Genomic DNA, 13044 nt, shown 5'->3' on the forward strand with positions numbered 1-13044 from the left:
ATGTGCCATTGCGCACCCATCTGATACACCATGATGTGGATGTTGGTGAAGCGCAGCCAATACGCAAGCATTTTTATCAGGTCCCTTTTGAGAAACAATAAGTACTAGAATCTGAGGTCCAGTGTATGCTTGACAATGGCATAACACAGCATTGATTTTTTGGCTGGGCATTGCCTCGCTTGTTAATAAAGAAATCGGATGGTACACAAAGGTTCTGTACTGATTATCAAAAGTTAAATAAAATAACTAGGCCAATTGTGTTTCCTCTTCCCCAGATGGAGGACTACGTTGACCAAGTTGGTGCATGCAAGTTAATGAGTAAACTGGATCTCTTAAAAGGGTACTGGCAAGTGGGTATGTTTATTGGGTATGTTCTGGCCGATGTTTATGTTGGAGGAGGCGCAGAGGTGTTGGTGTACTCGGATCATAATCCTCTGACATTTTTGCATTCATTGTAAAATCCTAATCAACATTTGATGCAGGTGGTTTTATTTGAACAAATTTATAATTTGAATATTCAACAAATCAGAGGGGTTGATAACATTAAGGCTGATGCATTATCCTGTACTTTTAATGTGGTTGAGTAATGGTTGATTTATATGCCTATTCCTTTGCTCTCAACCATTTTTCTTTATCACCTTAAATTGCTTTCAGGATCCGGATAGCTGGGGATGGAGATGATGGGTAGGTGAGGTGAAAGGGTTAGTGGGATGAGTTAGTTTTCTCAATCATAGGTCCAGTACTTTTCTTTATTGTACTTTACAATACTTGTACTTCATATGATTCATGTCTCTGTATGCAGTCTGCTAATGCTGAGTGGAAATTCACTGGCAAATAACTAAATATAGGCTGATAAGCAGAAGTACTACAACTTGTTTTTCAGAAACTGCATATCCTTGAAAACTGTCTTTTTGTAGAAGCTAGACTTGACTGCTAGGAACAGAAGAGAAATTTTGAACACTTTGAGTACTTCTCCCATCCTAATATGGTAATAAGGTATGTGCGCATCTAAGACACCCCACACTAGGCGTATGGAAACTTAGGGTAGCGAAACAATATCCAATTTGAAATGTGATATGCAAAATGGCAATGTATTTCTGTATTTAAAATGTAAATTTTCAATACAAAATGTGTAACGTTTGGAACAAAATACTCTATACCATATAATCTAAACATATATTTTAACGTTGCAAGTTGCAAGATTAAAATGAAAATGTATTAGAAAAATTATTAGATATGTCTGAGATGTTTAAGCTTTCATTTTATGTCCCGCAATGAATGAAGCAAAATTCAATGTGGAATTGAAAATGCCCTGTCAAGCATTGCAACACCAAACCAAATAAATGTGGAAGTTTCAAGTGAAAGTTTCACATTTTCCTCTCCATCCTGACCTCTCAGTCATGGGGTCAGCAATCATAATATGGATTGCAAAAGTACTTTAAAGTGTTCAAAGTTTCACTTCTGTTCCTGCAGTCTAGCTTCTCCAAAAGATAGTTTTAATATGTGCATGCACTATGCAGTTTTTTATTTATTTAATTTCTTTCTTGAAATGTTACTGTTAAATACTAAATTACTGTGGACTCCGGGGAGCCAGCGGTGGAACGGTAATCATCTGAAGAGCTCGTCCCCCCATCCCTGGGTGGCCTGTATCAGGAACACTTGGTCACACACTTGCCACCTGGCTTGGCAGTGTCTGACACAGGCTGGGCAGCCTGCCTGCGGCTAGCTCTCCGCTGAGGCCTGGGTGAAGGCTGCTGCGGTGGCCCAGCGGAAGCGGCGGCAGGGGGACGCCCTTGGCGATGGGCAGGCGGAGGAACTGCCACCGGCGGCGGGGTGATGGCAGCAGCAGGCAGGATGTGCCGGATAGCCTCAGGCTGCGCATGGGCGGCAGAGAACTGTTGTGCGCAGCTCTCCACCGCTTCGGCGAACAGCCCAACCTGGGAAATTGGGGAGTCCAGGAACTGAACCTTATTCACATCCGCCATATCAACCAGGCTGAGCCAACGATGGCGCTCCTGGACCACCAGGGTGGATATCGCTAGACAGATCTCGCAGGCCGCAAAGCTCGTGCTCCGGAGAGCCAAGTCGGTTGCGGTGCAGAGCTCACTCATGCTTTGTAAGCTTCGCCCCACACAGATGTGCCGCGACAGACCGCTCCACTGGAGGGACAGCCTTGTAACCCTTCACCACTCCTCCATCAAGGGTAGTGAGGGGGGAGGAGCTATCCAGGTAGTCTCTGTCAGTAAAAGGTGCCATCCACGACCTAGTAAGCTCTCCATGCACTTCGGGAAAGAAAAGCAGTGGGGCGGCGGGCTGAAAACCAGTGCGGCCTGCCCCGAGAAACCAATCATCCAACCGAGACTGAGCGGGACACGGTGGATGATTCCACTCGAATCCGACAGCCTCGGCGGCCCATTTCAGCATAGCTGAGAACTGTGGATCCGGCTCGAGCAATGTTACACTGCCCGAAGGGGATAACGCAGCCGAGTTGTCATCTCTAGAGCCCAGCTCACAAATGATGCAGCAATCGGCATCCTGTCCTCTGGAGGGACCCCAAATGAAACGTCTGGTCGGTCCATTACAGAGAGACCAGCACTTTCAACGGGGGATTCCACTGGCTGCGGTGTGATGGAGGTGTGAGGAGCCCAAAGGGAATGATTACCGGGCTGGAACTCCATCAATATCCTTCGATCACCCATCCCACATGTCACCCTAGGGTGGGGCATGGTAATGGGGTATCCACCTTCGCGGACGAAGGCAAGTCTCGATCTCAACACCGAGACAATCATGTTCCCGCAATGGGAACACGAGCCATCCACAAAAGCTGCTTCAGCGTGCTGTAAGCCAAAACACGTGATGCAACAATTGTGACCGTCAGAGGGGGACAGGGAACGACCACATCCAGAAACTCTCGGGTGTAATGACATCTTAAAAAAGACGCAAATGCACCCGTGTTGCTCTTTCAGGAAATGAAAAACTCTCACAAGTGCCGGTGCACACGGGAATGATTGCGGCAACACTGGCAGGGATGGTGCAGGCTGTACCAGTGAAGCACTCACTCTCTTCACCCTCAACCGGCTGTCAGATAAAGAAACACAAACAGAAATGTGATGCTATTAAAACAGCAGTTGAGAGCTCAGGAAGCTTGAGACCACTAATGTACTCGCGCTGTAGAACCACCAGCACCAGGAGAGACTTCCTGGAGAAGCACTGACACACTCGCTCGTTGTAATATAACAACACTCTTCAGAGACATCGACATGCAGAACGATCGGCTCCGAAGCGAAAGACAAGTGGTGTGTGCATCCGCTTCCGTGTTTATGCTCACGCTGCGGGGCGGAGCACGAGATGCAAATCTCGCACGCCAATGTGCACTGGCTCAATTTTTCAATACTCGAAGATGACAGGCTCCCTAAGCGTGATCCCAATCAGTCGACATGTCGACTACGCCAAATGTGAGCGACTGAAAGGGAAATTATGGGTAACGATATTCAATTTGAAATGTAATATGCAAAATGGGAATGTATTTAAAATTTACATTTTCCATACCGAATGTGCAACATTTGGAACAAAATGCTCATTCAAATTTTATTTATTTATTTATTTATTTTTTTCATTTAGCTGACGCTTTTATCCAAAGCGACTTACAATTGCTATATATGTCAGAGGTCGCACGCCTCTGGAGCAACTAGGGGTTAAGTGTCTTGCTCAGGGACACATTGGTGTCTCACAGTGGATTCGAACCTGGGTCTCTCACACCAAAGGCATGTGTCTTATCCATTGCGCCACCACCACTAATAAAATTCAATAATATAATTTACATTTTCTATTTCCTATACTAGTTTTAACAAAATTTAAATATATATTTTAACAGTTTATATGTTGCAAGATTAAAATGAAAATGTATTACAGAAATGATTAGATATGTTTAACATGTTCAAGCTTTCATTATGTCCCGCAATGAATGAAGCAAAATTCAATGTGGAATTGAAAATGCCTGTCAATCATTGCATCAAGGCAGGGTCAGTTGTTGGAAACACCAAACCAAATAAAAGTTTCACATTTTCCTTGACTGAATCAGTCCTCTCCATCCTGACCTATCAGACAGGGGGGTCAGCAATCCTAATATGGATTGCAGAAGTACACAAAGTGCTCAAAGTTTCACTTTTGTTCTTAGCAGTCAAGTCTAGCTTCTCCAAAAGATAGTTTCAATATGTGCAGCTTTGCTTACAGTTTAAAAAAAAAAGAAAGTTGTTGTAACTTCTCCTTATCACCTATATTCAGTTATTTACCAGTAAATTTCCAATCAGCATTAGCAGACTGCATACAGAAGCACAAATCACATAAAATAAAGAGAAATAAATGCTAAGACATAACTGTTCCACTACACTGACAATGTGTTTTTTTTTTGTTTTTTTTTCATTAACCCTCTGGGGTCTGGGGTGTTTTTGGGGTCCTTGAGATGTTCTGCCATGCCCTGACATTTGTGCTTTTTTCAGCTGCTTATAAACATATTAATGGCAAAGGTGTAAATTCACTCTATATAGCACAAACAGGAGTTCCATAATATGTGAGCCACATGTATGTACACATGTTTTCATTTTTGAGAGAATAATGTTTATGCATGGTTATCGAAAAAACTAAAAATTAAAGTTTCTGAAATAAGGCCACAAAACACATACTAAATATGTGGCAATAAGACTTCTGACTAATGTATGTCATCGCCTACAGTTTTTTCTTCAAAATGATGTGAAAATCATCCTGCCTAATCATTCACATAAAACGATACATTGATTTTAGTTTTGTGAAACACTTTTAGTTTGGAAAGCCAATATGCGGATGGGGCGTAAACGCTCCAACAGCATCATGCATATTTAGTAGTTCACACCTGGTGAGACAACACCCCTGCATACTTAATGAGCCATTCATTCAGGTGTGTCACCTATAGCTAACTTAAATATACAAGCTTCATAAAAATGATCATTCTAGGAGAAAATTTCAGATGACATTTAGAGGCTTTTTTGCATCTGAACTCTTCATATATACACACACACACATATACATATAAATACATATATAAATATATATATATATATTATATATATATATATATATATATATATATGTATGCATACACACACACACACACATATATATAAATATATATATATATATATATATATATGTGTGTGTATATATTTATACACAAATATACATTTTATTTATATTTCTTTATATACATGTTTTTTTGTTTTTTTTTTACAAATTGTACTTGCAAATTGTATAATATCCAAGGTAAACATGTCTAGTAATTGTGCATGTCTAGACAAATTGTGTAATTGTCTAAAAATGAGTTAATTCTCATATTGTATTTTCAGTTTTGGAATATTTATCCTCTCCCCAAATTTGTTACTAATAAAACACAATAAAAATTATTTAAAGAAAAAAATTATATTTACCTTTTAATAGTTTGTTTACATCTACCTTTTGAGGGACATTTTCCATTATTATTATTCCTCACAGCACTGCGAGACGGTGTAAACAAGTAATGATCTGAATAAACTTGTGTTTTCTCGAGCTGATATGGGGCTCGAGAAAACACAGCCCCTCACAGGTTTGCGCTGTGGATTCCCGCGAGTCAGACGCGGATACTGTGTTTGTTTTAGGCTTGCGCAGTCTTCACGCGCTTCAATCCGTTGTGGAGACTCTCTATTCGTTCCAGTGAAATTACAAAACAAAATACACACAACCATGTCTCTGCCTGATATACAACCACTGATAAACATAATCTGATTTGATAAAAAAAATTAAAAAAAAACTATATGAGTGCGGATTCGAACTCAGAACCTCTGACACGCTTGGCAAATGTTCTACCATTAGACCACTTGAGTACACGTATTTATTCACGTGAAAACTCGGTGTTTACTCGGCGTGATCAATTCGCTCTTGAAAATGCTGCCGTTCGTCGTCTGAGTTACAATCTTCCTCTGAGGAAAAGGTGAGTTCTTCCTCGCTGTCCAGAATCATCTGAAGGGCATCTTTACCGGAGAAACGAGCCATCCTCTCTAAACGCGATGACCTATCAGTGAATCTGATGAAGAAACTTTGTGTTTTTATGGCATTGATCGGGGGGCGGGTGCGAAGCATCTAGATCACCTAAACTATTTACCATGTGAATAGTGCCGGGGGCGGGGCGGCCTCAGCTCATTATAGGGATAATGAGGCAGAAAGAAAAAACGGCACCTCTCCTTGCTTTCAAACGGATTACATGAGTTGAAAACATTTGTTTTTTAAATTAATTACTTCACTTAAAAGAACAGAATTCAAGCTTCATAAAGACATATCTCACGTGTCTGTGTGAGAAGTATTCGCTGAGTTACAGTTCATTTTCGAGTGATTTTGGGTTTCTGAATTGAGTGGTTTTGGGTTTGAAGGGATGCGCTGTTTATTTGCATGATGTTATTATTTTTTTGTGATACGTGAGAGCAGCATCTTCAGAGTTTACGGGCATTGTTTGATCGTCTGGTTAAAGGGCGCCTTACAGTCAACCTGTCAAAATGTGAATTTGCCAAGGCCACTGTGAATTACTTGGGGTAAGGAGGTTGCACAGGTCGGACTACGCCCTCTCCGAGCTAAAGTTTTGGCTACACTGTTAGACTTTTCAAGGGTTTTTTACAGTAACTTACTGGCAACACTGTTGCCAGTAAGTTACTGTAATTAAGAGTTACAGTACCAAACCGTATTTCAGTTTTGTGTAATACAGTGCATTACTGTAAAAACGAAGCTAATCAGTACAGTGCATTACTGTAAAAACTAAGCTAATCAGTACACTCCTGTAATTATTTTTATTTGTACTAAAAATAAATTAGATTTGATAATTTTGATATATGATTAATTTTATTTTTATCCTACATAAGTACTACTTTCATACAAACCAATTAGACAAAGTTATCACAAAATAGCATTTTTTTATTTAAAACATTTCATATATATCACAAAATAAACATGCCAATGCTGGAAATGATGTGTGAAATTTTTACACATTAATGGGTGAGTTTAGAGACAACATTTTCTGTGTTAATTTTAACTCATTCATTGTGTTAATGATTTTAACAAAGTAAATATGTCAGAGAGGTTAGCACAAAGATGTGTAAACGTGTTAAAATAACACATTATGTGCTGTCCTTCACTGCAAACATTTTTGAAAACATACATAAAATCATAAACAAAACATTAGCATTTGACTAAATGAATGTAGAGTCATTGGTTGTTTAGCTTATACAAGTATTATAATGAAATATCAACCATTACATTCATAAAACTTCATAAAGCAGAATATAAATACATTTTTAAGCATTCAAAAAGGAAATGTCCAAAACAGGACAAAACACAGTTCTTTTCACAATACAAGACACATAACCCCATCTTAAAAATAATTTCACTTATTTCCAAAAATGTGTTGGATTCATGTACACTGGTGGCCAAAAGAAGTATTTAAGTGTCGTAATGTTTTTGAAAGAAGTCTCTTTGATGCTCAAGAAACATTTCTTCTTATTATCAATGTCTGACTGTCGAGTAGACAGTACTTTTCTGTCCATCTTTTCTACAGCATAGGAGTAAAAGTCATCATCAAAATAATCTTTAAAAAGCCAACACAATGTTTTTGTCCACCTTTGTGAATAAATGAACTTCTCCAAAGATTGGTTCCTGTTCAGAACTTGATTGACAACATCAGAGTGTTCCCTGGTCTGCATGCGTGCCCACAAACACAAATGTACTCAGTCCTTCAGAGGAGATCCCAGTTCCAACACTATATGAGAGAGAGAGAGAGAGAGAGAGAGAGAATATTACTGTCACATTATTTTTAACCTCCTTTTTTGTTAATTTTTATTATTATTTTCACAAAAACTTAAGAATATATATTTGTAAACAGCTTTTGTCAATAAATAGCATACAAAATAACTAAATTAAATTATGCCAGATTAAATTTTAATACTTACAAATCCTAAATTCTGTCCAAAAATGCTGAGATCCATAGAAAGAACGACTGAAATAGATGATTTTAGCCCATTTCAGCTTGTCTGCAGTGAAGGAGTACCTGTTTGAGACAAATACACAGTAAGATACATGCAAGAAATCTCTGTGTGATGATCGTTCTCCTTCCTAAAGTAGTTAACCCACCTGTGCGCTGATATTAGGACCTTCCTAGTCAGGTGGAACTGCAATGGTAGAGTCTTCTGGCTAATAAAAGATAAAAATAATGCAAAAATATAAACTTAAGTTGTTTAGAATGCTAGATTTGGTCTGAATGAATTAGTGAGAGTTTTACTGCAGTGCTTACCTGGATACATTTAATCTGGTGAGACTGAACAAAGACAATGGTCCATCTTCTGATTGGTTCATCTGCTGTGTAATAAAGTTAGACATAATGCAAAGGTCACTTATTTGATATAAAGTTAGCCAATTTTATAGAGATTTTATAAGATATTGTAAGCTACCTAGTCTGCACCAGTGGCTCAAAAGCAATTTTCACATAGCGTATGCTAATCATTTCAGCAAACTTATCTCTATCACAAATGGGCTGGCCTAACTTACCTCTGGAATCTTGCTAAGACACTGGCGCGAATTGGCGCTTTGTTGCAGTTACCTTTAAACACAAAAATGGAAGTAAATATTAAATTCCATAAAAAATAAAAAAAACTATAATATGGTATAGTTTGCAAACTAATGCTAAAACTATAAAGGTTCTCATCAGTAGGCCAACATGCTATAAACAGAATTTCACATTAGTTTATTCACATTTATTGTTAATGTAAACGCGTTGCTCGTTGGCATATTTTAACAAAATATGTTAAAATTCAATAATCTAACAAAGTGTGTAAAATGAAACGTTAGCTCAGTTTACCATGGTAAAGTTCATTACCGCCATGTTGACGACGAGTAACGTTAGGCTAACGTTATAACATACGTTAAACTGGGCACAATCCTGTCAACACCCAGTCTATGGTCAACATACACAGAATGTTTTTTTTTTTTTTTTTTTTACCTTGCTTGCTGATCTCTCTCTCGGTGAAGTGAACTCCGTCTCTTCCCCGGGCCAGACACGAACGTCGCGATCCAACAAAAGACAGACCCCATTACCTACACTGGATGTCTGTCTGACGCGACACGACAAATCCCAGACAGTGTAGTGATGCGCCGCGGCCGTTATATTTCAGACGTAGTCCGATACGAGTCCAAGCGCTCGCGCTAGTTCTTACAAGGGATAAACAGGTTTGCATTTAAAGGTCCGGTCGCTTCAATGTGTCCAATATAGACAGCCTCTGGCTATTATAGCGTTGTAGACACGCGGTGTAAGGCAAAAATTGGAATGGTGCCAGCCAGAGAGGCAGTTACGTCAAATACAGTAGTATACAGCAAATTTAAAAAATACTGTACATTAAGTCTCTGTATGTGGTGTTAGACGTCACAGAAAATTCCCATGATGCAATTGGAATCACAGTTATTTACTGTAAAGAGAAATAGCAGTATAATACTGGGGGATTTAAAGTAAATAACTGTAGAAATTACAGAAAAGTCTAACAGTGTATTAAAGGTTTTCCTCCTCCATCGACCAAAAAGGAGCTCATGCGTTTTTTGTTGGTTACTATAGAAGCTTTTGTCCTAATTTTGCCACTCTTGTTTCTCCGTTGACTGATATGTTGAATGACTCTATTAAGTTTGATTGGACATCTAACTGTCAGAGGGCTTTTGACAACATGAAATTGTTCCTGGCGACAGCTCCAGTCTTTGCAGCACCCAAGTTTGATCAGCCTTTTTAAAATTCATTTTTTGTCACAATCAGATAAAGACGGAATGGACTATCCACAGTATGTTTCTTTTCTCAAAAAAATGTAATATACATCAGAAAAATGATTCCGTTATCGAGAAAGAAGCTTTGGGTATGTTCTGGCCGATGTTTATGTTGGAGGAGGCGCAGAGGTGTTGGAGAACTCAGATCATAATCCTCTGACATTAGCCTTATGTTAGGCCGGAAACTTCTGGTCAAAGAATGGAAAGCCCCCTCCGCACCTGCACCGGATGCGTGGTGTGCTGCTTTGGGTCAGCTGGCTTCTCTTGAACAACTGTCCTATAGGTTGCTTGATAAAGTGGAGGAGTATAACCTGAAATGGGGGAAGTATCATGCGTATACTTTGGGCGTTTAATGGCGTTCTGGCTTTTAAACATATAATTTAACTCTGTAACAGGATTGTCGGACACATTTGATTGAATACTGTACCTACATATAGACAAGGTTGCAAACTCAAGGACTCTGGGCATCACTGTTATTGGTGTTTTTTTTTATTTTTATTTTTTTTTATGGATGTATTATGTCTTCCTTTCATTCTATTTTGTTGTATGTTTGGTTTTATTTGTTTTCATGACTGATTTGTGTGTAAAATGTTTTGGAAAATCCAATAAACTGCTAATCATAAAAAAAAAATAATCCTCTGACATTTTTGCATTTATTGTAAAGTCCTAATCAACATTTGATGCAGGTGGTTTTATTTTTACAACTTTATAATTTGAATATTCAACAAATCAGAGGGGTTGATAACATTAAGGCTGATGTATTATCCCGTAAGTTGATTTATATGCCTATTCCTTTGCTCTCTACCATTTTTCTCTATCACCTTAAATTACTTTCAGGATCCGGATAGCTGGGGATGGAGATGGTGAGGTGAAAGGGTTAGTGGGATGAGTTAGTTTTCTCAATCATAGGTCCAGTACTTTTCTTTATTGTACTTTACAATACTTGTACTTCATATGATTCATGTCTCTGTATGCAGTCTGCTAATGCTGAGTGGAAATTCACTGGCAAATAACTAAATAACTGAATATAGGCTGATAAGGAGAAGTACTACAACTTGTTTTTCAGAAACTGCATATCCTTGAAAACTGTCTTTTTGTAGAAGCTAGACTTGACTGCTAGGAACAGAAGAGAAATTTTGAACACTTTGAGTACTTCTCCCATCCTAATATGGTAATAAGGTATGTGCGCATCTAAGACACCCCACACTAGGCGTATGGCAACTTATGGGTAGTGATATTCAATTTGAAATCTAATATGCAAAAATGGCAATGTATTTCTGTATTTAAAATGTACATTTTCTATACCAAATGTGCAACATTTGGAACAAAATACTCTATACCATATAATCTAAACGTATATTTTAACATTTTATAAGTTGCAAGATTAAAATGAAAATGTATTAGAAAAATTATTAGATATGTCTAACATGTTTAAGCTTTAATTTTATGTCCCAAAATGAATGAAGCAAAATTCAATGAGGAATTGAAAATGCCCTGTCAATCATTGCAACACCAAACCAAATAAATGTGGAAGTTTCAAGTGAAAGGTTCACATTTTCCTTTACTGAATCAGTCCTCTCCATCCTGATCTCTTAGTCAGGGGGTCAGCAAAAAATAAAAATAAAATAAAAGTTTCACTTCTGTTCCTGCAGTCAAGTCTAGCTTCTCCAAAAGATAGTTTCAATATGTGCATGCAGTTTACACTATGCAGTTTTTTTTAATTATTTAATTTCTTTCTTGAATGTTACTGTTAAATAGACCTACTGTAGCTGAATTTTTATTTATTTATTTTTTGCTTATTTTTGATAAAGATAAAATAAAACATCTTTTTGGTAATTATAAAATTCCATTTAAAAATATTAAATTACTCGTATCCATGAAATAAGATTTTAGTCAACTAACCCCTATCCCAACCCATTCAGAATGGTGAAAGGTTAGCGAATGTTAACATGATTGAAAAAAATGTGTTTGTTGCAAACATCTCTGCAAGGATGTTCACACTGGCATAAAACAAGAGGAGGGAATGATCAAAAAGCAGGGCAGGAACATGCTGGTCAAGTGAGTTTTTTGTTTTTTTAATTAATTTATAGAGCAGTGAATTGTAAGTTCTGTCATATTATTTAATTACTTTAACTGTTTTCGTTTTTTTGCCATGATATCGATATGGTAAATTAGTCAGGTATCATATCGAAATCATATTTTAGGTATCACGAAAAAACTAGTTTACTAGTTGAGACACCATATTTGGGCAGGGCTGACTTTGAGACACCATATTTGGGCAGGGCTGTGTTTTAAGCCCCTTTCTTTACACTCTCTACACAAACGACTGTACCAGCCCCTCACCCAACACCATATTCCTCAAGTATGCCGATGACACTGCAATCCTTGGACTCCTCACAGACACACATTCAACCCAAGAATATCTTAACACAGTCTCCCACTTCACGCAGTGGTGTGGAAATAACTATCTCAAACTCAACATCAGCAAAACAAAAGAAATGGCTTTTGGATTGGCACAATCCCACCACCCCATTATCATTAACAACGAAACAGTAGGGACAGTAGATCACTTCAAATATCTTGGAATCACAATTGACAATAACCTCACCTTTGAACACCACACAACAGACATACAGAAAAAAGGAACCCAAAGACTGTCAGCGGTGCGTAAACTAAAAGGACTTCATGTTGCCCCCCATCTACTCCTACTACTGTATATTAGCATTGTTCAACCCGTCCTACTATACTGTTCCACCTGTTTTTTCAACATGCTTACTGTAAAAAAACGTAACAAACTTACCCAGATAACCAATACTGCCACCAAAATAATAGGTTTGCCCACTCCAAATCTACAAGAACTAAACACCAAAGCCATCACACGTATCGCTCATGCAATATCCCTGGACATTACTCACCCACTCAACCGCTACTTCTTACTCCTACCCTCTGGCAGGAGGTTCAGAAGCATAAGATGCAAAAAAACCCCGCTTCAGCAGAAGCCTAATCCCTTCAGCCATCCAAACACTCAATAAGACAAAGCCACACAGATAGATAAATTGTTTTGCAGTGAAATAATGTATGTTTTTCCCATATATGTATGTGTCAAATGTCTACTGTGTATGAAAATATGTATGTCTATATGTGCCGTGAGTATGTACAATGAAAACCGTTTCTGGAAATGTGAAAAAGAAT

The 13044-nt window shown here is 38.2% G+C and overlaps 1 long non-coding RNA gene across 2 annotated transcripts; it reads right to left on the reverse strand.

The window, feature by feature from the left end:
* Positions 1-7020: 7020 nt before the first annotated feature.
* Positions 7021-12910, reverse strand: LOC311292153. 2 transcript variants are annotated; one of them, XR_014627677.1, is made up of 6 exons: positions 9047-12910; positions 8596-8647; positions 8342-8406; positions 8182-8241; positions 8001-8098; positions 7021-7810 (listed from the first exon to the last, which is right to left on the reverse strand). It is a non-coding gene; the product is annotated as an uncharacterized lncRNA (long non-coding RNA). The 2 variants fall into 2 exon arrangements; XR_014627678.1 differs by having other exon boundaries at positions 8596-12905.
* Positions 12911-13044: the final 134 nt, after the last annotated feature.

This window comes from Rutilus rutilus (assembly GCF_951802725.1).
Source record: "Rutilus rutilus genome assembly, chromosome: 6".
Taxonomy (NCBI): Eukaryota; Metazoa; Chordata; class Actinopteri; order Cypriniformes; family Leuciscidae; genus Rutilus; species Rutilus rutilus.